The sequence below is a fragment of the Saccopteryx bilineata genome, chromosome 9 (assembly GCF_036850765.1).
Source record: "Saccopteryx bilineata isolate mSacBil1 chromosome 9, mSacBil1_pri_phased_curated, whole genome shotgun sequence".
NCBI classification, from domain to species: Eukaryota; Metazoa; Chordata; class Mammalia; order Chiroptera; family Emballonuridae; genus Saccopteryx; species Saccopteryx bilineata.
Window position 1 is genome coordinate 90,146,296 of NC_089498.1, and position 25,717 is coordinate 90,172,012.

General features: G+C 41.3%; 1 protein-coding gene across 4 annotated transcripts in view; it reads left to right on the forward strand.

The window, feature by feature from the left end:
- Positions 1–1,218: 1,218 nt before the first annotated feature.
- The window catches only part of BMPR1A (bone morphogenetic protein receptor type 1A), a 211,867-nt gene continuing 187,368 nt past the window's right edge, over positions 1,219–25,717 (forward strand). For all 4 annotated transcript variants that reach the window (XM_066242038.1, XM_066242036.1, XM_066242035.1 and 1 more), the window contains exon 1: positions 1,219–1,552. The gene's annotated coding sequence lies outside the window, so the exon portion shown is untranslated. The remainder of the gene's footprint in view (positions 1,553–25,717) is intronic.

A 25,717-nucleotide genomic window follows, 5' to 3' on the forward strand; every position in this document is an offset into this window, starting at 1 on the left:
GGAATTGTGGAGGGTATCTGAAGTATTAAAGGCAAAGGTGGGTAAAAAGAGAAAAGGGCACAATAAAGATGGACAAAAAAAAAAAATCTTTAAACAACGTCAGGGAATTCAGACATTTAAACAAGAATATAAGGGGTTACTTTAGAATCTAAACATCTTTTTAGGAAGAATGTATATAAAAACAAATATTAGTGCCAGGCACATTCTTTTCCTTCCGTCTCTTTCTACCCACAGTTTAAAAAGTGATTTTTATAAAGGCATATTTTGTAAAAAGACTTAATTACAAATGACATATTTGTTTAATATTTACTAGGTTACATCTGGTGTTAAAAAGAGGCCCACACCCTTTCTTCACCTACAGTACACTGAATAATTTTAACAGTATTTCCACAAAGAATGAGAGAAAATGGAAGAAAAGTAGGAGTGACAACTATTGACATTTTCCAAACGGGGGAATGGGGATCCGGAGGGCACCAGAGGTCACTGGCGTGAGCCAAAGGTGGACAAGGAGTAGTATTTATAGTGCGCTGACTTCAGCTCCGTTGAGTTCACGCCGCTTACCTGGTGCCTAACTCTCGGGCTTCCGGACCGCAGGCCCCGCAGCCCTCGGCGGAAAGGCCTCCGCGCCCCGCAGCTCGCTGCAGGCGCGCCCCTTCCCCGCCCCAAGCGGGCCGCGCAACCGGGCAGCGGTGCGCGAGAACGAACAGTGTGCCTACAGGTCCCCTCTCCTCGGCCGTCCTGCTGCGTGTGCCGTGCGCATTCTGAGCGACCGGGCTCAGTGCACCGGTGCACCGGCTGGCGCCCACCTGGAGGGTTAGCTTTGCTGGCGGTGTGCACACGAAGGACTCCTCCCCCCCCCCCAGAAAAGGCCTGGCGAGGCGGCCGAGGTCATCCGCAGCACGCGGCGTCTGCTCGACGCGGCTTCCGGAGATGAGGCGTCCCGCCACCGTGGCGGAGGGGGCTGCTGGGTGAGGAGGCCCGTGGGGCCGCGCGGACAGAAGTTCCCTTCCTCCCCCCACAGCCTGACGGCGGCCCGGCGCCCCCTTGCCGGCGGCGGGCCCTACTCCCCGGCAGCGGGGCGCCAGGCCCCACGGACCCTTCGGGCGTTTCCGCTGAGCGCTCGGCTCCTTTCGCGTTCGGAGAGGGGCGGGGTGGGGTTCCCAGTGCGCGCGCGCGGCGGCGAGTCTCGCAGAGGACGCCCCTCCCCCAGCCCCGCGCCCTGGCCGCCCCTTTAACCCCCGCGTGCAAGTGGCGGCGGCGGCTGCCGAGATTGGAATCCGCCTGCTGGTGTTCGGCGGAGGAGGAGGGAGGAGGGAGCAGGGAAGAGAGCAGGGAAGAGAGGAGGGAGCGAGGAGGGCGCAGGAAGGCAGCCCGGGTTCTGGCGCATCCGCCAGCGCCAGAGGGGAGTTGCACGGCCGCGCGAGGGGCGACGGGTTGGGGCCGCTGCACGGCGAAGGCGGAGGCCGAAGCGGGCCCCCATCGCGCCCCGGCGGCTCGCCGCGCCCACCCCGCTTCGCGCCGAGGGCTGGAGGATGAGTTCGCCAGAGTCTAGGTGAGTTGGCCCATCCGGAGAGTGCGTGTGCGCCCCGGGCAGCCCGCTCGCGGCTAGGGGCTGGCGCCGACTCCCGCGAAATCTCCGAGGGTGCCGGGCGCGTGCGGGAGGCCCGAGCGGGGGTGGCCCGGCCCGGGGGCCTCGCGGGGTCTGCGCCGGACGGTGGTACCAGGCCGCGGCCGACTGGGCCCAGCCGTACCGCACCCTCGCCCCAGGCCCGAGCCCGCCGCCACTGCGGCCCCTAGGGTGCCCGACGTTAGGCCCTAGCAGCCGCCGGGCTGCCGGGCCCCTCTTTTGTTCTCACCCCGGGTTTCAGGCCGAGTTTGGGGAGGCGGTGTGGGCGAGAGCCGCCTCCGAGAACGCTGCTCCGATCCTTAAATGGAAAGCGCTCACCTCCCTCACCCGGGATCTGAGAGGTGGATACTAGCGGTTCGTTTCTGTGGGCAGAAAAAGAAAAAAATAACATGTCTGTTTCGTGGGGTGGCAGCGCCAGGAGGACTTGCAAGCCCTTTTACCAAACTTGTCCGTGGGAAGGTGCCAGGGTTCGCGGAGGTTCACCTGTTGTCCCTGCGCTGCCTCCGCTGCCATGTCTGTTGTGATTCTGCGCTTCGCTTTCCGAAAACTTTGTGTTGGATTGAATGTAATCGTTTTGTTTTGTTTCTTTTCCCAGACTTGTAGTAGAAAGGTTTGGCAAGAAAGAAAAAAAAAAAGATAACGCGTCAGAAAAGAAAAATAATGTGCTGTATTAAATAATGGGCTGTGTTAAAATACAAAGTTTTGTGACTTTCATGCTCTCGGATGTTTCAATTTGGTCGAAGTGTTGCAGGTTTTCTGTTAAACGGCTGGCAAATTGTTCTGTTTTGAGCACCTCTCGTACGAACTCGGCACATTTCCCTTGTGTTATGTCATTTAATCCTTATGAAGACCCTGGTTATTGTATTCTTTATTTTTTAGACAAGGAGACCGAGACGAAAGAGGTTAAATAACTTATCTAAGTGAGCTGGGATTTGAATCCAGGATTTTCTTGACTGCTATTCCGGAACTGTTAAAGTGAGGCATAGGATGAGTTAAACACAACCAAAGAACCTCTTTCTGCAAACACTTATACATTTAGGAACATTTTTCAGTTACTCATACTTGAAATGACCACTATTTTGTTGCTTGAGTTGAAAACAACTCTTTTATTGTATTTACTTGTAAGGAGAGTTCAGTTGTGAATTAAAATAGAATGTAACTTAATGCTTATCACTGTTTCCAGTTGTTGAAATAAAAAGTTTGTGACCCAGATTTCAACATTTAAACTTAAAGCTAACATACAGACAGTTCTGAGCTGGAAATACGTTTGTTTTCAAAAGGCTGATTAAAATTTAGAGTGCTCTTTTAACAGAGCCAGTATTCTCCTGCTTTGTTCTTTTTCCCCTGGCACTTTCTCCATGGGGTTCTTTCAAACCTTTTCTTTGATCACTTCTCCAGTGGGAACTTCTTCCAGAATATATTGGAATCCTTCTCACGTCTGCTTCTTTCCTTCCATCTGAGTGGAAGAATATTTTTAAGAACTTCTTTCTTTAAGTTAACACCTTGTTTCATTTTTCTCTTCTTTCTTACTTCATGCAGTATCAGTTGTCCCTGTTTTGTCTTAGGGTTCTTGAAAGTATGAGGGTGCTTAAGATTTCAATAATTTACAATTAAGAAGTACAAATTAGCAGTTACAGTAACGGGATGTAAAGTACAGCATAGGAAATATAGTCTATAAGATTGTAATAACTATGGTGTCAGGTGGATGCTAGAATTATCCAAGGGATCACTTTGTAAGTTATATATTGTAAATAACCACTAGAAATTCAGTATTATATCTGAAACTGATATAATATTGAATGTTAATTGTAATTGAAAAATTAAAAAAATTTTAAAAGATTCATCCAATTTACAAACACCTTCCCTTGAGTCCACTACTTCTTCAAGCTGTCTTGTTACTGCTTTTCCTTTTCAAATCATGAATATGAAAAACTTTTTTTGCCCTATGAAAGTAATACATGTTCATTAAAGAATAATTGTAAAACATCAAAATTAAAGTAAAATTAAAATTCAGTCCTTCAGAATCCCATCTCTAGAGATTGCCAAAATTAGTTTACTTCCTGGCCCTCTATTCACTTTTTAACCACTTGTTATCTGAATTTCACCTTCACAAAGGTCACTTATAACCTAATGAGCACATTTAAAGCCCTTTTCTGAGTCCACTCCTTGAGCGCTCTGTAGCATTTTGAAATGCCTTTCCTTGGCTTTTGTTCACCGTTCCATTTCATTCAACAACAGATATGACCTTTGCACTCATGGAGCTTAAAGATTATTTGGGGAGACATGTTGAAGAATGAATTCTATTGTATCATTAAATATGATACGATTATAATTTTATAATATAAGTGCAGAGTATTGTGAGAGCTTAGATTGGGAGCCTGACCTGGTGCTTGGTGGTGCTGGTAGTGCTGGTGGTGCTGGGAGAACTTAAAAGGCCTTCCCTGGGACAGTTTTGGAGGATGGGTAAGAATTAGCTACTTACCCATGTAGATGAAAGGAGAGCTTCTTTGACATAATACTAACTTTGTTTCTCATTTCCCCTTTCTCAATTTCTGTTTTTTCCTTCTTCCTGATTAATATGTTTTCTCCAAGTTTCACCTTTCAGATTACTTTTCTTTTAGTCCTTTGACATTATTGTTTAGACTGTTCTGTCTGAATAATTCTCAAATCTTTATTCGTTATTTCTCTTCTGCATTGAATTCCTGTATATTCAACTGCTTTGTGCATATCTCTGTCTGGTTGTTCAGGTTCAAACTGAACTCCTCTTACCAAACTTGTTTCCCTGGTGTTCCTTATTTCTGTTGATGTCATACCAAACCCAACCCTTTTTCTGTTCCATCACATCTTGTCTGTAGCTAACACTTATTGGTTCTATTTTCATAGTATTGTCACTCTTCTCTTTTCCTGCCAACTCAAGTGTAGTTCTTAGTACATGTTGGTATCAGAGTTATGATAGACCTATAAATTGCATTGGACAATTTTGTTTATTTTCTTTTCAGGAGCAGTTCAGACTGGGGTTGTTATCTTTTACTTGAGAGTTCGGCAGACCTCACCTATAAGACCACTCAGGCTTCAATTTTCTTTTTCTGAAAAGGACTTTGAGCCTGATTTTAATTTGTTTAGTAACTGTTCTATGCAAGGTTTCTAATTCTTGTGTTAATTTTAGTGATTAATCTACAAATTTATTTACTTTTAAAGATTTTATTTATTGATTTTAGAGAGAGGTGTTAGAAAAGGGGGGAGGAGCGGGAAGTATCAACTCATGCTAGTTGCTTCTCATATATGTCTTGACTGGGCAAGCCCAGGGTTTCCAACTGGTGACCTTAGTATTCCAGGTTGACAATTTATCCACTGTGCCACCACAGGTCAGGCAATCTACAAATTTATTTACTGAGTTTTCAAATCTAGTGTAATTTGGTTTTCACAGTTTTTATTCCAATTTTTTGATTTGATATATACTTGCATACAGTATTATATATTGTGTACATATTTGTATACTTGATAATTTTCTCTTTTCTATCTACCTAATTGGACTGATAGGATCTTTTGCTTTCATTTCTACCTTTATTCAGGTTATCTTATGCATTTCTGCCTAAATTAATCTTTTTTTTTTTTTTTTTCTGAAGCTGGAAACGGGGAGAGACAGTCAGACAGACTCCCGCATGCGCCCGACCGGGATCCACCCGGCACTCCCACCAGGGGCTACGCTCTGCCCACCAGGAGGCGATGCTCTGCCCCTCCGGGGCATCGCTCTGCCGCGACCAGAGCCACTCCAGCGCCTGGGGCAGAGGCCAAGGAGCCATCCCCAGCACCCGGGCCATCCCTGCTCCAATGGAGCCTCGGCTGCGGGAGGGGAAGAGAGAGACAGAGATGAAGGAGGGGGTGGGGGGTGGAGAAGCAAATGGGTGCTTCTCCTATGTGCCCTGGCCGGAATCGAACCCGGGTCCCCCGCACGCCAGGCCGACGCTCTACCGCTGAGCCAACCGACCAGGGCCCTAAATTAATCTTTTTAAAAAATTTGTTAATTTTGAAAGAGAGAGAGACATCAATTTATTGTTCCACTTATTCATGTGGTCATTAGTGTGATTCTTGTATGTGCCCTGATTGGGGATCGAACCCACAACCTTGGCATGTTGGGACAGTGCTCTAACCAGTTGAGCTACCGGGCCAGGACCTAAATTAAATTAATCTTGGAAGCCCAGTTCTTGTCACTTCTCTACTCGGAGGTTTCCAGGGTCTTCTGTTAAGTGAAGTCCTTTCCATGGGATTTGCCTCAGATTTATTTTGTTCCTTTTTCTCCCCCCTTTATTTTTTCTTTTTGAGAGACAGAGACAAACAGGGAGAGAGATGAGAAGCATCAGCTCATAGTTGCAGCACTCATAGTTGTTCATTGATTGCTTTTCATATGTGCCTTGACTATGTGGTCTCCAGCTCAAACCAGCAACCGTGGGCTCAAGCCAGAGACCATGAAGTCATGTCTGTGATCCCATGCTCAAGCCAGTGAACCCGCACGCAAGTTGGTGAGCCTGCATTCAATCTGGATGAACCCATTCTCAAGCTGGCAACCTGGGGGTTTCAAAACCTGGGTCCTCAGCGTCCCAGGTCCATGCTCTATCCACTGTGCCACCACCTGGTCAGGCAGATTTACCTTATTATCATCTCCCATGATTTTTGCTTCCTCCACATACTCTTTCTTCTCTGTTCTTGCTGCTGTTATACTGTTCCCTCAACTTACACTGCATATAGAGCCAATTGTCATATGTTCAAGTCCTATCTATTCTTCAAGTTCCATTTCAGATTCCGTCTCTTTCTGGGATGGGGTTAAATCCTTTTCTATCAAAACAAGAAGTCAGTAGTTGATATCTAAATTATGTGACTCTTTAAATAGAAATGTAGTGATCTTATAGATAATCACTAGAGGTATTAAAACAATTGGTTAATATGGCTATCACTAGTTAGTGACACTTTAGTGGAGATGGACAGGGAATAAATTGGTTAATATTAGAGTCCTTCAGAATGCTGATAATTTGTATACACACTGCTCACAAAAATTAGGGGATATTTCAAAGTGAATAGGAAGCGATTAAAAAAGCATTTGATTTTTTAAAATTAAACAGGAGCATCAGGAAAGCAAATGACAAAGAAAGTTTGATTATGCAAATGAGATTTAACTCAGTTATTGTGATTTAGTAGCAAGTGACATATTGGTGGGGGTGAACAGAAGCATGTTAAACTGGACGAGAGTGCCACATATTGACTGTTCAGTAGGGTGTATGGTCACCCAAGACTGCCAAAACAGACTGACAGTGATGGGGCATGGTCAGGATCAGACTATCCAGTTCTTTTTAATTTTTTTTTTGTATTCTTCTGAAGCTGGAAACGGGGAGAGACAGTCAGACAGACTTCTGCATGCGCTGGACCGGGATCCACCCGGCACGCCCACCAGGGGGCGATGCTCTGCCCCTCCGGGGTGTCGCTCTGCTGCGACCAGAGCCACTCTAGCACCTGGGGCAGAGGCCAAGGAGCCATCCCCAGCGCCCGGGCCATCTTTGCTCCAATGGAGCCTCGCTGCAGGAAAGGAAGAGAGACAGAGAGGAAGGAGAGGGGGAGGGGTGGAGAAGCAGATGGGCGCTTCTCCTGTGTGCCCTGGCTGGGAATTGAACCCGGGACTTCTGCACGCCAGGCCGACGCGCTACCACTGAGCCAACCGGCCAGGGCCAGACTATCCAGTTCTTGTAGGATCCTCCTTTGACACTCTTGCTCCAGGGCAACTTGCAGCTCAAGAAGTGCTGTGGGAGGCATTGGATGGTTTGCCAGATGTCTTCCCAGTGCATCTCAAGCATGTTCAATGGGATTCAGGTCTGGAGAACGTGAGGGGCCAGTTCATGTGTTTGATTCCGCCTCCTAAAACATATTGTTAATGAGATGCACACAGTGGGACCTTGCATTATCGTCCATGAAAAGAAAGTTGTTTCCAACTGCTCCAGCGTAGGGTACCATTATAGGGTGCAGGACCTCATCTCAATATCTGACAGCAGTCAGCGATCCGTTTCTGATGATGTGGAGGTTGGTACGACCACCAATGCTGATGCCAGACCATACCATGATTCCACCACCACTGAAGGGGAGTTCCTTTCTCACATGAAATGTGGATTCTTCCGTGTTCCTCATTCACGCTAGATCAGGACACGATGATTGTCAGTCTGCAGGTTAAACTGTGACTCATCAGAGAAGAGGACAGTTGACCACTCATCACGGACCCAGTGATGATCCTCATCAGCCCACCTTCTACGGGTTCTACGGTGTTCAGCAGGTAATGGAATGCATACCATTGGTTGCCGGGCACGCCGTCTAACACGATGGAGCTGATTTCATATGGTTTGGGTGCACATCCATCGGTTGTCTAGTGGCTGCAAGAAAGTGTCCTTGCAGCTCTGTTGCATTGCTGCGCCTGTTCCTTCTTGCCAATAAGGTCAAGTAGCGGTCATTTCTTGCTGTTTTGGCAGATGGGCGACCCTGCCCTCATCTTCTTTGTACTGTACCAGTCAGTCTCTTGAAAGCGATTCCACAGTCTACTAATCATCACACCTTGAGATGTTCCGAGTGCTGTTGCCACTGTTGTCTGTGTTTGACCAGCTTCAAGACGTCCTCTGGCACTCCAGGCTTTGCTTTTGGGCAAATCGTCTTGCAGGGGCATTGCAAGGGCTTGGAAATGGCAGGATGTGTACTTTCAAGATCAGGGAACATGCAGATACTCCAGTATGTTCAGCCTTTTGTACAGTACATTTTCACCAATGAAATGAAAGTTGGTTTTGCATCTCATTTGCATAATAAACAACTTTCTTTGACTTGTTTGATTTTCTGATGTTCTTGTTTAATAAAAAAAATCAAATCCTTTTTTTATTGCTTCATATTCATTTTTGTCTATCCCCTAATTTTTGTGAGCAGTATCTACTACTCTGAAAAAAAGTCTGCAACTCATAATATTGTAATAACTTTGTATGTTGACAGGTGGTAATTAGATTTATTGTGAGGGTCATTTTGTACTCTATATAAACACTGTATCACTATGATGCACACCTGACACTAATAGGATATTGTGGGGCAGTTATACTTCAAAAATGTAATAAGGTAAAATCTGCAACTCAAAGACTACGTAAAATAAAATGACAATGAGATAACTAAAATAAATAAATATTTATAAATAAGCAAGTAAATAAATTACAACTGTTTTTAAAGTCTTCCCATTTTCTCCTTCTGAATGGAAACCCTTCTGAAGGAAGAAGTATTTTTAAGGCATGAGGTTTTTAATCTTATTGCATGTGGACACTTGTCTTTTTTAAAAAATCAACTTTATTGAAACAATTTATATACAGTGATGTGCACACATATTCAGTGCACGGTTCTGTGAGTCATTTAGTCTTTTGTAGCTTTTTTTTAAAAGAGAGAGCTGGAGAGGGATAGAGAGAGAGGAAGGGAAAGAGATGAGAAGCGTCAACTCGTTTAGTTGTTCATTGATTGTTTCTCATACGTTCCTTGACTTGGGGGCTCAGGCTGAGCCAGTGACCTCGGGCTCAAGCCAGAAACCTTGGGATCATGTTGATGATTTCACAATCAAGCTGCTGACGCCAGGCTCAAAGCCAGTGAGCCTTTATTCAAGCCCGGTGAGCCTGCATTCAACTGGTGACCTTGGAATTTCGAACCTGGGACCACAGTGTCTCAGGTTAATGCTCTGTCCACTGCACCACCACCAGTGAGGCTATAGCATTTTTTTTTCTTCTTGATTTTATGGAGAGAGGAGGGGCAGGGGGAACAAGAAGTAGTTTGTGGACTCTAGCAGTTCATTGGCTACTTGACATGTGTGCCTTGACTGGGCAAGCCCTGGGTTTCAAACCAGTGACCTTAGTGTTTCAGGTTTGTGCTCTATCTACTGTGCAACCACAGGTCAGGCAGGCTATAGCAATTTTTATATAAATATTTGTTCTGGTGCTGTAAACGACTTTGTTGCATATTAAAATGAATAAATGGAGAAAGGCCCCTGTCTAGCCTAGCAGTGGACATCAGTTACAGTAGTACTGATCTGACTTTTGAATTTTGGGAGCAGGGAACCATGGAGAGTGAAAAATGGGTTTTCTCCCAGGCTAAATTTTGGACTAAAAATTTTTTTCCTTTTCTTCTTCTCTTTCACCTTTTATTAGTATTTATGCTTTTAGAATGCCTTCCTGATACCTCAAGGTTCATATTGACCAGGTCAGTTCAACTCTTCAATACTTACACAATTAAATGTTGAGCTGCTTGAATTATATGAATTTAAGATGCACCATGACTTTATAGACCATTTATAAAGAAAACAGGCTTCCAGTTAACCTTACGAAGCTGTTGCTTGTAGGTGCACCCTCATTTTAGAGATGCTAAAATGTAGAAAACTTTATGCGCCTTAGAATTGATTCAAAGGGGTTCCCACTTATCAAAACTATCATTCCTTTAGTGTAGAGGTTGGGAAGAACTTAAACCATATCTATATGGGAGTACCTATAGCTTTATTACAATGAAAAGTTATTTTTCAAAGTATGTTGTTAAACACCTTTTTAACAAGTAAAATATTATAGGTAGTATAGAGAAATATTTATTTTTTGGATGGGATCTCCCACAACAGTCTGGTTACAGGGCATTTTGATCCCTGGCTTTCAGTATTTTTTCTTCTTAATTTCTTTTGTTCATTTTTTTCTTTTAGGTGAGAGGAGGGGAGATAACAAGGCAGACTCCCGCATGTGCCCCGACCGGGATCCACCCAGCACTGCCATCTGGGGCTGATGCTCTAGTACTGAGCTATTTTTAGCACTTGAGGCTGCTCTGCTCCATCCAAGCTGTCCTCAGTGCTCAGGGCCACGGTTGAACCAGTTGAGCCACAGGCTGTGAGACGGGGAGAGGGAGGGGAGGTGAAGTGAGGGGGAGGGAGAAACAGATAGTTACTTCTCCTGTGTGCCCTGACTGGGAATCGAACCCCAGACGTCCATACACTGGGCCAGTGCTCTATCCACTGAGCCACTGGGCAGGGTCTTTTTTCATTTTTTTGAACTCACAAATTCTCTGAGAGCTAATAATTTTGACAAAACGGCACAGATTATATAAGAGGAATTGTGGGAGAGTTGTGACACCCAATTTTATAAGCTATTTTAAAGATAATATACAGTATTATTTATTGTCATTAACAATAATGGTATACTTAGTTTTTTAAAAAGTAAATACAAAAATAATTGTAAATATAGTATTTGGATATTTTACTAAGTTATAGTTATAACATGTATCAATTTTAGTAGCCAGTATTTTAAAGGCTATCAGTTGTTTAAAAATAGAAACAAAATGATGTGCTTTGAGATGCCAGGTAGTGATTTTTGAAAAGAGCACTAGTTAGAGCAGGGGTCCCCAAACTTTTTACACAGGGGGCCAGTTCACTGTCCCTCAGACCGTTGGAGGGCTGGACTATAAAAAAAAACTATGAACAAATCCCTATGCACACTGCACATATCTTATTTTAAAGTAAAAAAACAAAATGGGAACAAATACAATATTTAAAATAAAGAACAAGTAAATTTAAATCAACAAACTGACCAGTATTTCAATGGGAACTATGCTCCTCTCACTGACCACCAATGAAAGAGGTGCCCCTTCTGGAAGTGCGGTAGGGGCCGGATAAATGGCCTCAGGGGGCCGCATGTGGGCCCGCGGGCCATAGTTTGAGGACCCCTGAGTTAGAGTAAGGGCTTTAAGAGATCAGATAATCAGTGAGTAGAATCCAACTAATGGTGAGCCTAGTGGTTCCCTAAACCAAGTTCATTTGGAGAACTATTGAAGACTTTAGATAAGGAAATTATTGAGTATCATTTTTTTAAGAACCAGTAAATCTGAGCTACTCTGATATGGTAGACGTTACTCTTACTTTATAATTTTCTTTATACCACTAATACATTCAGAAACATTGGAGTTTGGCTATCATTCTAGCTGTATATAATTGCTATTGACTTAAGAGGTAGGATGGGATATGCCAAATGTAGGCATAAAATACTTAGATTTTGCAGAGATCAGTTATATAATGGAGAATCAGTTTGAAGAAAGGAAGACTAATGACACTGTAACTTGTAGGGAGGCTGTTTCATCCTGGCCCAGAGTAGGATGGTGGCAGATAATTAGGGCCTAGAATGGACAGAACTAGGTAATTAGTTATGGATGAGAGAAGGAATGGAATTGGCAAGAATGACTCCCAGGTTTTTGACTCAGAAATGTGTGCTATTGACTGAGATGAAACTGTGGAGGAAGAGCTGATTAGGGGAGGAAATTATCCTTCTCTAACCTTAGGTTTTACCATAAGGAGCTTGAGGTACACCTGTAACAACCAAGTAGAGATTTCTGCTTGGTAATTGCTATGTGGGTCTAGAGTTTGACAGAGGCTGGGCTGGAGATAGATGTCTGGGAGTGCTTACAATATAAGTTATAGATTCCAAAATGGGGATTGGGTGGTTCTCTTAAGTGACTTTTGCTTGCAAGTGACAAATTCAACTTAAATTAGCTTTAAAGGGGCCCACGCTGAGGTCCAACCCAATTAGCTTGATTGGTTAGAGCTCTGTCCCAATACACAAAGGTTGTTGGTTTGATCACCTGTCAGGATCCCTCCCTTTCTCTTTCTCTCTAAAAATCAATAAATAAGTTTTCAAAAATTAGCTTAAAAGGGGAAGGTGTGTCCCTCCCATCTTTGTTTTAGAAAATTTTAGAAATAGGCATGGCTGGATCTAAGTGTTCAGATGATGTAATTGGAGGTTTGTATTCTGTGCTTTCTACTTTTCTGGCCTCATTTTGAGACAGGTACTTTAATTTGGCAGAGGGACACCACTGGCCACACTAAGCTTATATGGGCCTTACTGCTATTGATTAAAGAGAGGAAAAGCACCTCTTTCCCAGAGGCATACAGCTAGTGCTCGACTTATGACCGCAATTGGTTCCTACAGACCAGTCGTAACACTATTTGGTTGAAAGTTGAGTAGGCTATATGTACAGTACTCTGAAATGATGTTATAAAAATCTTTAAGTCAAATTTATCATAATTTTCTTTGTTCATTTTATGCCATTTGTATCATCTCTACACCATTTTGTTTCTTATTTTTACATTTGTCAGGTTTAAGCAAAACACTGCATTACCAGTATAACTGGTTTAATATTTGCAAAGACAATTTCCTTTTGGTAGACATCTTGGGAGGGGTTTGATGAAAAATATCCAAGACACAAAACACAAATTGCTGTACCGAGTCTGGGATAACAGTTGAAATGGTGCACGTGGAGATGGTAGTGCTGCTGGAAGCTGGTCCGCACTGTCGTAGGCCCAGCTGGGCAACGCTTGCACTGCCAGACGCGGAGCAGTCGTGGCTAGCTATTGTGGTCGTAAAGTCGAATGGCCGTAAGTTAAATAGGTCGTAAGTCGATCAATATTTGTATATTCTGTCTCATGGAAGGATTCTTGTTAGGTCTACATGGAGTCTGGGGTACCAGCATTGTCCAGCCCTGGCTTACCTGCTTACGGAGCAGTCAGTGAGCCTGTTGCACAGTGGGACTGATATATTCCCTGGAACCATGTAAGCAGGCAAAGCACAGAAATCCACTATATTTTGGTTCTTAACTTTTTCAAGGTTGTTCTTTTAGTATCTGAAGAAAAAATACACAAATACAGCAATTTTGTGTGTACTGTAATTCTTTGGTTATATTATAGACCTTATACAAGGAACTTCTGGTATATACAGCAAAGAGCTTAGAATAGCCCTGAGAAACAGCAATTTAAGACCTAGGTAGAGAAGACAAACATTAAATAATTTTTACAAATATCTAATTGCAGTTATATTAAGGTCTACAAAATCGCAGGGAGCTCGTTAGAATATATAATAAGGGATCAGATCTGGAAGGCTTTCCTGAGAAAGTGGCCTATGGGGTGTGATCTTAGACCAGAAAGGGGAGGGAGAATGTTTCTGGAAGTATTCAGTAATTTTTAAAGCAAACCTTTTTTGCTTTTTAAAAATTTTAAAAGCAATAAATCTGTTGTGAATAATTTGGTAAATTTGAAAAATTATAAAGAAACAGCAGAACACTTCAGTTTTGGTTTCTGATTTTTTATAAACTTAACGTGTAGTACTGGTTCCACAGCTGTTGGTGGTGAAATATTGGATATTACTCTAAATCTATCCGGATCTCCATTTCCTGTCTTAAAAAGTGAAAGGGACTTGGTGAGCTTTAAGATCATTATCTGCTAAAGAAAGAAAGAAGAAAAGAAAGAGGAAAAGAGAGGAGGGGGTGGGACAGTAAAAGGAGAGGGGGGGCAGGGAAAGGGGAGGAGGAGGAGTTAGTTTTCTGACATGAATTCAGAGCAGTAGTTGCTGGAATTGCAGGTTCATACATATATTGGAACACTTTTGGTCTGGATGACATCACAGGATTTCTGACTTTTGGCTGGAAGTCACTCTTCTTGCCTTTTCATTCATTGTCAGTAACTAAGGGAATGGCTTATGACCAGTGTTTTTTTCATACCTGCTTGCATATCTCCTTTTTTGAGTACTGATTTTTTTCTTCAGACTTAGGTGAATTATCTGAGTGTTATAGCTCTCAAATTTGAAGTTAAGAAATGTAGAGGAGACTGTTCTATGTATACTGAAATTTGTAGGCACAGTGGATAGAGTGTTGGCCCGAGTGTGGGTGTCTAGGGTTTGATCCCTGGTCAGGCCACACATGAGAATCGACCATCTGATTTCCTCCCCCTCCCTCTCCCCTTCTCTCTCTCTCCTCTCACAGCCAGGGGCTCCATTGGTTGGAGCCTTGGCTCTGGGAGCTGAGAATAGCTCGATTGGCCTCACGTGGGGGTACAGGATAGATCTGGTTGGGCGCATGTGGGAGTCTATCTCCCCTCCTCTTACTTAAAAAAAAAGATATTTGTAGGTAGTTTTCTTATTCCTAATTAAATTTTTTTTGTAACATATTTTAGGAGAATAAGATCTTGAGTGTCTTAAATTTGTACTTAATTGAAAATATTTTAGATTTCTGAATAAAAGGTAACCCTAATAGGAATTGTTAAAGGCCGTTAAATTTTGGTGACATTCTTAGAACTTACATCATTTTCAAAGAATTTTCTTAAAATAGTCATGAAATAAAAATAACTATCCAGAAGTATCTTAAATATACATCAAATCAACAAAATAAAGTCACTTGATGAAATTATTTTTTATATTTCCTTTTCAGTAATCTCTCATGCAATAAAAATGTTGGGGAAAAAAACTACATGTTGAATTTATTATGTGTATCTGAGTAAAGAAAAGCAGGTTAATCTTCCTGAAATAGTGCTTTAATCATCATTTCTAGTTGTTAAATATTTTCCTTTTGTTTCATACTTGCTTCTAATATAAAATTCAAGTTCTCTCAGACTGGCCTTCTGCTCTGGCCCAGTCTGCCTTTTCCAGCTCATTCACTTGCTACTAATCTTACATTAGCCTACATCACCTAAATATCTAGTTCTGGGTTTGGGTTCAGAATCCTTAGACCTATTATTAGCAAATAGTCTCCTATATTAGCCAATACCACACGTGACTGTTGAATATTTGAAATGTGGCTAGTCTGAATTACCCACCAGATTTTGAAGGATGCCTCCCCCCAAAAAGAATGTAAATGATCTCTGTGCTTTAAAAATACTGAAATGATACTGTTTTGAATATGTTGGGTTAAATAAATATATTATTAAAATTAATTTCACCTGATTATTTTTGCTTTTTTTAATGTAGCTGCTTAAATTTTTTAAATTATGCATTGTATTGTATAGTGCTGTCTTTTGACTTCCCCCTATTCTTTGCTTATCAAACAGCTTCAAAATCTGGTATAAATCCTATTTCTTCTAGAAAGCCTTCCACAGTGGTCCAAGCTAAAAGTTAGCTCTTTTGCATCTTTAATTTGGGCAGTATTTTGGTGTTTCTTATACCATCTGTTAATATATTAGATTTCTTTACTATAAGCCTTCTCAGCTGTTAACCTAGTAAAACTTTTTTTTAATTAATTTCAATGGGATGACATTGATCAATCAGGGTACATAGGTTCAGAGAAAACATCTGCAGGTTATTTTGACATTTGATTATGTTGCATTCCCATCACCTAAAATCAAATAATCTTCTGTCACCTTCTATCTAGTTTTCTTTGTGCCCCTCCCCCCCCCTCCCCCGTAACCACCACACTCTTGTCCATGTCCCTGAGTCTCATTTTTGTGTCCCACCTATGTATGGAATCATATAGTTCTTAGGTTTTTTCTGATTTACTTACTTCACTCAGTATAATGTTATTAAGGTCCATCCATGTTGTTGTAAATGATCCGATGTCATCATTTCTTATGGCTGAGTAGTATTCCATAGTATATATGTACCAATCATCTATTGAAGGGCTTTTTGGTTGTTTCCATGTCTTGGCCACTGTGAACAATGCTGCAATGAACATGGGGCTGCATGTGTCTTTATGTACCAATGTTTTTGAGTTTGGGAGTATATACCCAGTAGAGGGATTGCTGGGTCACATGGTAGCTCTATTTTTTTTTTTTTTTTGTATTTTTCTGAAGCTGGAAACGGGGAGAGGCAGTCAGACAGACTCCCACATGCGCCTGACGGGGATCCACCCGGCACGCCCACCAGGGGGGATGCTCTGCCCACCAGGGGGCGATGCTCTGCCCCTCCAGGGCGTCGCTCTGTTGCGATCAGAGCCACTCTAGAACCTGGGGCAGAGGCCAAGGAGCCATCCCCAGCGCCCGGGCCATCTTTGCTCCAATGGAGCCTTGGCTGCGGGAGGGGAAGAGAGATACAGAGAGGAAGGAGGGGGGGGGGGTGGAGAAGCAAATGGGCGCTTCTCCTATGTGCCCTGGCCGGGAATCGAACCCGGCTGCCCTGCACGCCAGGCCGACGCTCCACCACTGAGCCAACCGGCCAGGGCCGGTAGCTATATTTTTAATTCTTTGAGAAACCACTATACTTTCTTCCATAATGGTTGTACTACTTGACATTCCCACCAACAGTGGATGAGGGCTCCTTTTTCTCCACAGCCTCTGCAACACTTGTTATTACCTGTCTTGTTGATAATAGCTAACCTAACAGGTGTGGGATGATATCTCATTGTAGTTTTGATTTGCATTTCTCTAATAACTAATGAAGATGAGCATCTTCATATATCTGTTGGCCATCTGTATTTCTTCCCGGGAGAAGTGTCTGTTCATGTCCTCTTCCCATTTTTTTATTGGATTGTTTGTTGTTGAGTTTTATGAGTTCTTTGTATATTTTGGATATTAGGCCTTTATCTTTGAAAATATCATTTCCCATTTAGTTGGCTGGCTGTCTGTTTTGTTGTCAGTTTCTTTTGCTGTGCAAAAGCTTCTTAGTCTGATGTAGTCCCATTCATTTATCTTTGCCTTCACTTCCCTTGCCTTTGGAGTCAAATTCATAAAGTGCTCTTTGTAATCAAGGTCCATGAGTTTAGTACTTATGTTTTCTTCTATGTAATTTATTGTTTCAGGTCTTATATTTAGGTCTTTGATCCATTTTGAATTAATTTTAGTACAAGGGGATAAACCAGGGGTCCCTAAACTACGGGCCTGCGGGCCGCATGTGGCCCCCTGAGGCCATTTATCTGGCCCCATTCCGGAAGGGCTCTTTCATTGATGGTCAGTGAGAGGAGCACAGCATGCATTCGCATCCTGTGTTCCTGGAGTACAGTATGTGGTGGCGCCGCAAAGGGTGGTGTCGCTCACGTACAATACTACTTTTGGTGATGTGGAACGTACGCGTCACTGCTCCAGAAACGCGTCATATCACTTGTTACGGATAGCAGTGACAAATATGGAACTAGACATTGACCATCTCATTAGTCAAAAGCAGGCCCATAGTTCCCATTGAAATACTGGTCAGTTTGTTGATTTAAATTTACTTGTTCTTTATTTTAAATATTGTATTTGTTCCCGTTTTGTTTTTTTACTTTAAAATAAGATATGTGCAGTGTGCATAGGGATTTGTTCATAGTTATTTTTATAGTTCGGCCCTCCAACAGTCTGAGGGACAGTGAACTGGTCCTCTGTGTAAAAAGTTTGGGGACCCCTGGGATAAACTGTAGTCGGGTTTCATTCTTTTGAATGTGGCTTTCCAGTTTATCCAGCAACCATTTGTTGAAGAGGCTTTCTTTTCTCCATTGTATATTGTTGGCCCCTTTTATCAAAAATTATTTGACCATATACATGTGGTTTTATTTCTGGGCTTTCTACTCTGTTCAATTGGTCTGAGTGTGTATTTTTCTGCCAATACCATGCTGTTTTGATTATCGTGGCTCTATAATATAATTTGAAGTCAGGTATTGTAATGCCCCCAGCTTCGTTCTTTTTTCTTAGGATTGCTCTGGCTATTCGGGGTTTTTTATAGTTCCATATAAACCTGATGATTTTTTGTTCCATTTTTTTAAAAAATGACATTGGAATTTTGATGGGAATTTCATTAAATTTGTATATTGCTTTGGGTAATATAGTCATTTTGACTATATTTATTCTTCCTATCCAAGAACAAGGAATATTTTTCCATTTCATTTTATCTTTTTCGATTTCCCTTAACAATGCTTTGTAGTTTTCATTATATAGGTCCTTTACATTTTTTGTTACATTTATTCATATATATATATATATATATATATATTTTTTTTTTTTTTTTTTGGGCAACCATGAAGAGGATTGTTTTTTTGAGCTCGTTTTCTGATGTTTCGTTGTTGGCATATAGAAAGGCAATGGACTTTTGCATACAAATATCCTGCAACCTTACTGTTTTGGTTTATTGTTTCTAGTAGTCTTTTTGTGGAGTCTTTGGGGTTTTCGATGTATAGGATCATATCATATGCAAAAAGTGAAACCTTTACTTTTTTCCCAATATGAATACCTTTTATTTCTTTCCCTTGTCTGATTGCTCAGGCTAGAACTTCCAGCACTATATTGAATAGGAGTGGAGAGAGTGGACAACCTTGTCTTGTTCCTGATTTTAGGGGAAAAGTCCTCAGTTTTATGCCATTTAATATGATGTTAGCTGATGGTTTATCATAGATGGCCTTTATAATGTTGAGATGTTTTCTTTCTCTAACCATTTTGTTAAGTGTTTTAAACATAAAATGATGTATTTTATCAAATGATAAGATCATATGGTTTTTGTTCTTTGTTTTGTTGATATGGTGTATTACGTTAACCGTTTTACGTATGTTGAACCATCCTTGAGATTCTGGGATGAATCCCACTTGATCATGATGAATTATTTTTTTAATGTGTTGTTGTAGTCAATTTGCTAGTATTTTGTTTAGTATTTTAGCATCTGTATTCATTAGAGATACTGGTCTGTAGTTTTCTTTTTTTGTGTTGTCCTTGCCAGGTTTCAGTATGAGGGTTATGTTGGCCTCATAAAATGTGTTTGGCAGTATTGCTTCTTCTTTAATTTTTTGGAAGAGTTTGAGTAGAATAGGAACCAAGTCTTCTTTGAATGTTTGATAGAATTCACTAGTATAGCTGTCTGGGCCTGGACTTTTATTTTTGGGGAGGTTTTTAATAGTTGTTTCTATTTCCTCCCTGCTTATGGGTCTGTTTAGGCTTTCTGCTTCTTTATGACTCAGTCTAGGAAGATTGTATTATTCTAGGAATTTATCCATTTCTTGCATATTGTTAAATTTGGTGGCATATAGTTTTTCATAATATACTATAATAATTCTTTGTATATCTGTGATATCTGTGGTAATTTCTCCTCTTTCATTTTTGATTTTGTGTATATGAGTCCTTTCTCTTTTTTCCTTGGTGAGTCTTGCCAAGGGTTTGTCAATTTTGTTGAACTTTTCAAAGAACCAGCTCCGTATTTTATTAATTTTTTCTATAGTTTTTGTGTTCTCTATTTTGTTTATTTCTGCTCTAATCTTTAATATTTCCTTTCTTCTGCTGGTTTTGGGTTGTTTTTGTTCTTCTTTTTATAGTTCCTTTCTCTAGTTCAGTTAAGTGGTAAACTTGGGCTCTCTCTTGTTTGTTCATATAGGCCTGTTGTGATATGAACTTCCCTCTTATTACTGCTTTTGCTGCATCCCAGAGATTCTGATATGTTGTATTGTCATTTTCATTTGTCTGTATATAGCTTTTGATCTCTGCTTTTATTTCTTCTTTGACCCACTCATTTTTTAGAAGTATGTTGTTTAGTTTCCACGTTTTTGTGGGTTTACCTCCTTTTTGCAGTTTAATTTTAGTTCAAGGCTTTATGATCAGAAAATATGCTTGGTATAATTTCAGTCTTTCTGAATTTGTTGATGTTATTTTTGTGGCCCAACATATGATCAATTCTTGAGAATGTTTCATGTACACTAGAGAAAAATGTATACTCTGGCACTTTGGGATGAAATGTCCTGAGATGTCTGTCATATTCAATTGTTCTAGTGTTTCATTTAAGGCCAATATTTCTTTATTGATTTTCTGTTTGGATGAATGATTTAGAACCATCAGCGTTGTATTGAGGTCTTCAAGTATGATTGTATTTTTGTTGGTTTTTATTTTTAGGTCAGTCAGTAGCTGTCTTATATATTTTGTTGCTCCTTGGTTTGGGTCATATATATTAAGAAGTTTTATGTCTTCTTGATTGAATGTCTCCTTTATCATTATGAAATTACCGTTTTTGTCTCTGATTACCTTTGCTGTCTTGTAGTCAGCATTGTTAGATATGAGTATTGCTATACTTGGTTTTTTTTGGATGTTATTTGCTTGGACTATTGTTTTCCAACCTTTCACTTTAAATTTGTTTTTATCTTTGTAGCTTAGATGTGTTTCTTGTAGGCAGCATACAGTTGGATTTTCTTTTTAATCCATTCTGCTGCTACTCTGTGTCTTTTTATTGGTGAGTTCAATCCATTTACGTTTAGTGTAATTACTGACATTTGAGGGTTTCCTATTGCCATTTTATATATTGCTTTCTGATAGTTTTGTATCTTGTTTGGTTCTTCTTTTTTATTTTTCTATCATTTGTCTTTGTTTGGTTGTAATCCATATTTCTTTTCTCTGTTACTTCTTTTTTCAAGCCCTGTACTTCTGTGGTGGTTTTTTCAGGGATGGTAACCATTAAGTAATGAAAGGATACATATCATGTTCAGAGTGCTTCTGTACTCCATCCTCCTTTACTACTGTTAATCTTTGTCCTCTCCCTTTTTTTGTTTCTTTGTCACAGATTAATCTTGTTTTTATTGCGATCTTTTTTTTTTTTTTTGCATTTTTCTGAAGCTGGAAACAGGGAGAGACAGTCAGACAGACTCTCGCATGCGCCCAACCGGGATCCACCCGGCACGCCCACCAGGGGCGACGCTCTGTCCACCAGGGGGCGATGCTCTGCCCATCCTGGGCGTCGCCATGTTGCGACCCTCCTGGGTGTTGCCATGTTGCAACCAGAGCCACTCTAGCGCCTGGGGCAGAGGCCACAGAGCCATCCCCAGCGCCCGGGCCATCTTTGCTCCAATGGAGCCTCGGCTGCGGGAGGGGAAGAGAGAGACAGAGAGGAAGGCATGGCGGAGGGGTGGAGAAGCAAATGGGCGCTTCTCCTATGTGCCCTGGCCGGGAATCGAACCCGGGTCCTCCGCACGCTAGGCCGACGCTCTACCGCTGAGCCAACCGGCCAGGGCCTTTATTGCGATCTTGATGGAGCTTTTACTTGTAGTTTTATTTTGTTTTGTTCTTTGTGTTTGGTAGGAAAACCCCTTTTAGTATTTTCTGAAGTGGGGGTTTTCTGGTGATAAATCCCCTCATTTTTTCTGTATCTGTGAATGTTTTTATTTCTCCTTTGTATTTGAAGGATAGCTTTGATGGGTATAGTATTCTTGGCTGGAAGTTCCTCTCTTTCAGAACCTTAAATATTGGGGCTCACTCTCTTCTAGTTTGTAGAGTTTCTGCTGAGAAATCTGTTGATAATCTAATGGGCCTTCCTTTATATGTTGTATTCTTCTTTTCCCTGGCTGCCTTGAGAACTTTTTCTTTGTCATAGGTTTGTGCCAATTTCATTATGATGTGCCTTGGAGTAGGTTTGTTGGGGTTAAGATAACTCGGAGTTCTGTTTGCTTCTTGAATTCGAGGCTTTAGTTCTTTCCACAGGTTTGGTAAGTTCTCATCTATTATTTGTTTGAATATGTTCTCCCTTCCATTTTCTCTCTCTTCTCCTTCTGATATACCCATTATTCTTATGTTGCTCTTTCTGATGGAGTCAGACAATTCCTGTAGGGCTATCTCATGTTTTAAAAATTTGAGCCTCTCTTCTTTCCTCTCTGTAGTACCTCTAGTTGCCTGTCTTCTATGTCACTAATTCTCTCTTATCTGGCCTGTTCTATTGGCTAAGCTTGTTACCTTGTTTTTCCGTTCATGAATTAAGTTTTTCACTTTTGTTTGATTTGTTTTTATAGTTTCAATTTCCTTGGTGAGGTATTCTTCTTGTTTATTGAATTGTATTTTGAGCTCCCTATATTGCCTTTCTGTGCTTTCTTCTATATCCCAGAGTATTTTTAGGACTTCAATTTTAAATTCTCTTTTATTTAACTCCAAGGTTTCTAAGGTATTGAAATTCTTTTCTCATCTATCTGAGCTACATCACTGTATTTTGTATCCATGATACTCAATTTTTTTTTCTTTAATGGAATTTGAGAGTGGTATTGTTAATAACACTAATAAGAGTTGATAAAAAAATTTTTTTTGAGAAAATGCAGTGAAAAACTGAAAATTCTATTGTGCTAAGTGAAACAAAAATACATGGAATGGAGGGCCTGGGTTGGCAGAGAGGTGCAGAGGCAAAAAACGAGGCAAGAAAAAAAAGAAGAAAAGAAAAACCGAGGCAGGAACCCACAAAATGTCACAAGGAAAAAATTTGGATCAAGAATAAAATAATTTGTTCGTAAATGCTGATTGAATGAAAGAAATAGTATAAGAGAAAATAAAAAAAGAAAAAGAGGAAAAAGAAAAAAAATGCAGTGAAAAATGAAAATTCTGTTGTGTTAAATGTACAAAAACCGTAGAATGGAGAGCTGGAGTTGGGGGAAATGCTAAAGAGATAAAAAGTAAAGTAAGAAGCACACAAAATGCCACAAAGAAATAATTTGAATCCAGAATAAAATAATTTGTTTGTGGGTGAGATTTGAAGGAGAGAAAAAGTGAAAGAGAAAAGAAGAAACAAAAAGGCAGAGAGAAAAAAAGTTGAGTTAAATTTTTTGGAATATAACACTCAGAAAAAAAAAAAAATGAAAAGAAAAGAGTAAAACGGAAAGTGGATAAAATGACCAAGATTGAAGGGGGGGAAAAAGATAAAAAATACAAGGAAAAAAAATGGAAAAAGTTAAGAAGACTGTGGATTTTTTCTGATTTTGAGAAGTTATCTTGGCCTGACCTGTGGTGGCGCAGCGGATAAAGCGTCAACCTGGAAACACTGAGGTTGCCGGTTCAAAACCCTGGCTTGCCTGGTCAAGGCACATATGGGAGTTGATGCTTCTTGCTCCTCCCCCTTCTCTCTCTCTCTCTCTCTCTCTCTCTCTCTCTATCTCTCCCCCTCCTCTCTAAAATGAATAAATAAAAAAAAAAAACATTAAAAAAAAAAGAGAAGTTATCTTGTTCCTTTTTCTTTTTTCTCTCTCTTTTTGGCCGGTGGCACTGTACCCCAGGTTCTGCCTCTGTGGCACTCTTAGGCAGAGATTTGCTGTTGTGTTGCTGTGGTGATGACATAAACTAAGCCTCAGTCCTGTTGGTAGGCGGGGCTTGTTAGTGTTTGCAGGCTCCGACAATGGGTGAGTCAGTTTTCCCGGAGCCTCTCCCCAAATCTCTCCTTCCTGAATCAGCAGCCTGGGACCCAGCTGTGAAGTTGCCCCAGCCACTTCTTGGAGAGCAAGAGGCTCTAAGAGCTGCCAAATCCCCCCTCTATCCGCATTCAACACTGGGTTCTGGGTAAGGCTTTGCCAGCCAGAGCTGCCAGCATAATCAGGCAGGACTGGGAGCCAATTGCCTTTCAGGTGTCTTTGTATGAGCCTCAGGCATGTTTAGTATGCCTCAGCACTTTGCAGGCTGTGTGCTCTTCCCCCCACCACTTCCGCAGTTCTCTTCCCTAGGAGTGTGCTTTGTCAGCCTGTATGGCTGGTGGAGGCGCTGCGCCCAGACAGGTCCGGGTGTAGGGAAGCCTTTTGTGTACTTCCCGTGCTGTTGTCTGGGAAGCCGGGATTATTCAGAAACTCTGGTCACAGCCCACACAGAGGGTCAGTCTCCAACCCAGCTCATCGGGCTGGAACGCAGGCACCCATGCCCGAAGCACCAGGTGGATCCACTCGCACACTGCCCGCGCTCGGTGACCGGGATACCAGGAGTAAACAAGGTAACTGCTAACCCACCTCTGCCAGGGTCTGCCGCTGGCATTAGCTCCGTGTAGGCTGAGCTGCAGGCACACTCTCTCCTTAGCTTGAACGTCCTTGCCCTAACCCAGCTTTTTCCGTGCCCCCAGCCCTCACCTTCTCTCAGTTCCAAGTGAAAGCAGCCCTTGCTCAGGTCAGTAAGGAAAGCAGAATACTCCATTCTCTTATTTCCTTCAGAGTGGATTATATATTCAGCCACCTTTTCACCCAATTGTACCTTTGTTTGATGTATGTGTATTTCAGATGCTCCTGAGATTGTTTTTCTGTGTCTAGTTGTTGATTTTGTTGAAATTTCAGGGAGAGGTATTGGGAGCACTTCACAGCACCATTTTTCTGACGTCACCTCCAGGTTGTTTTAATCTCTGTTCCCATCTCCTCCTCTCTGCACAAACTCCGTACAAACTGGCTTATCCTTCAGCTCTCCATCATCATGACTGCTTTTCCTCTCTTCCACGTGGCCCCTCTCTGCTCTCTTCTCTAATGCCAATCTCAGGAACTGAGCAAACCTAGTGAAACTTTAAATATAGTTTCTGTAACTGTATATTACCGTATACAGTATGTTACCATAGAACCCTACTCTGTTTCTTCTGTTTACAGAACTTACACATATTAGTGGTTGAAACTTCAAACAATACAGGAATGGAGTAGAAAGTAAAAGTCTTCTGTAACCCTACCAATCCTCTTTCTTTTCTTTTATCTTCATTTATTTCTTTCTTATAACCTCTTCCCCTTTCCATAAATGGGGCCATATTATGCATCCTTTTCTTTAACTTTGTTTTCACTGAATGTATAGGAGGGTTCTTTTTTTTTTTAAATTTATTTATTAGGGTGGAGGGGAGAGGGAGAGGAAGGAACATGGATTTCTTTCTTTGAGAATCCCAACCAAGGATCGAACCAACAACCTCTACACATTGGAATGACAATCAGAACCACCTGAGCTATCTGGCCAGGGCCTATAGGAGGATTTTTTATGTCAGTAAATGTTGCTTTCCTTATTCTTTGCAGTAGCCAAGTATTTCATTTTATGAATATACTTTCATTTATCAATTCCTAGTGATGAATATTTAGATTGTTTTTTATTGTTTTTGCATTACAAACAATACTATGGTGCATGTACATATCCTGTGAGACTAATTTTGTAGGAGAAATTTTTAGAGATGCATTTACTGTAAGAGAAGCCATGCAGATTTGATGTAGTGCCAAACTGCTCTGAAAAATCTTTGCAACTATTCACATTCCAAGCAACAATGTTTTACTGTGTTCTCCCCAATTCCCCAACACAGACTAACAACACATTTTTAATCTTGGCCAGTCTGCCATCTTAAAAAACATTGTTACAGTTCTAATCTGTGTTTCTTTGACTATGAGTGAGGTTGAGCAGGGTTTTATACAATATATTTGTTGGCTCTTTGCATTTCTCTAAACTTTATTTTTCTAAAATGTTAATTTTTTTCTTACTCATTTGTAGGAACTCTTTTTTGAGGTATAGATATTAACTCTTTCTTTGGTGTGTTGCTTTTTTTAAAAAAAGATTTTATTTATTGATTTTACAGAGAAGAAAGAGGGTGGGGGAGTGAGAAGTATCAACTGATACTTGTTTCACTTTAGTTGTTCATT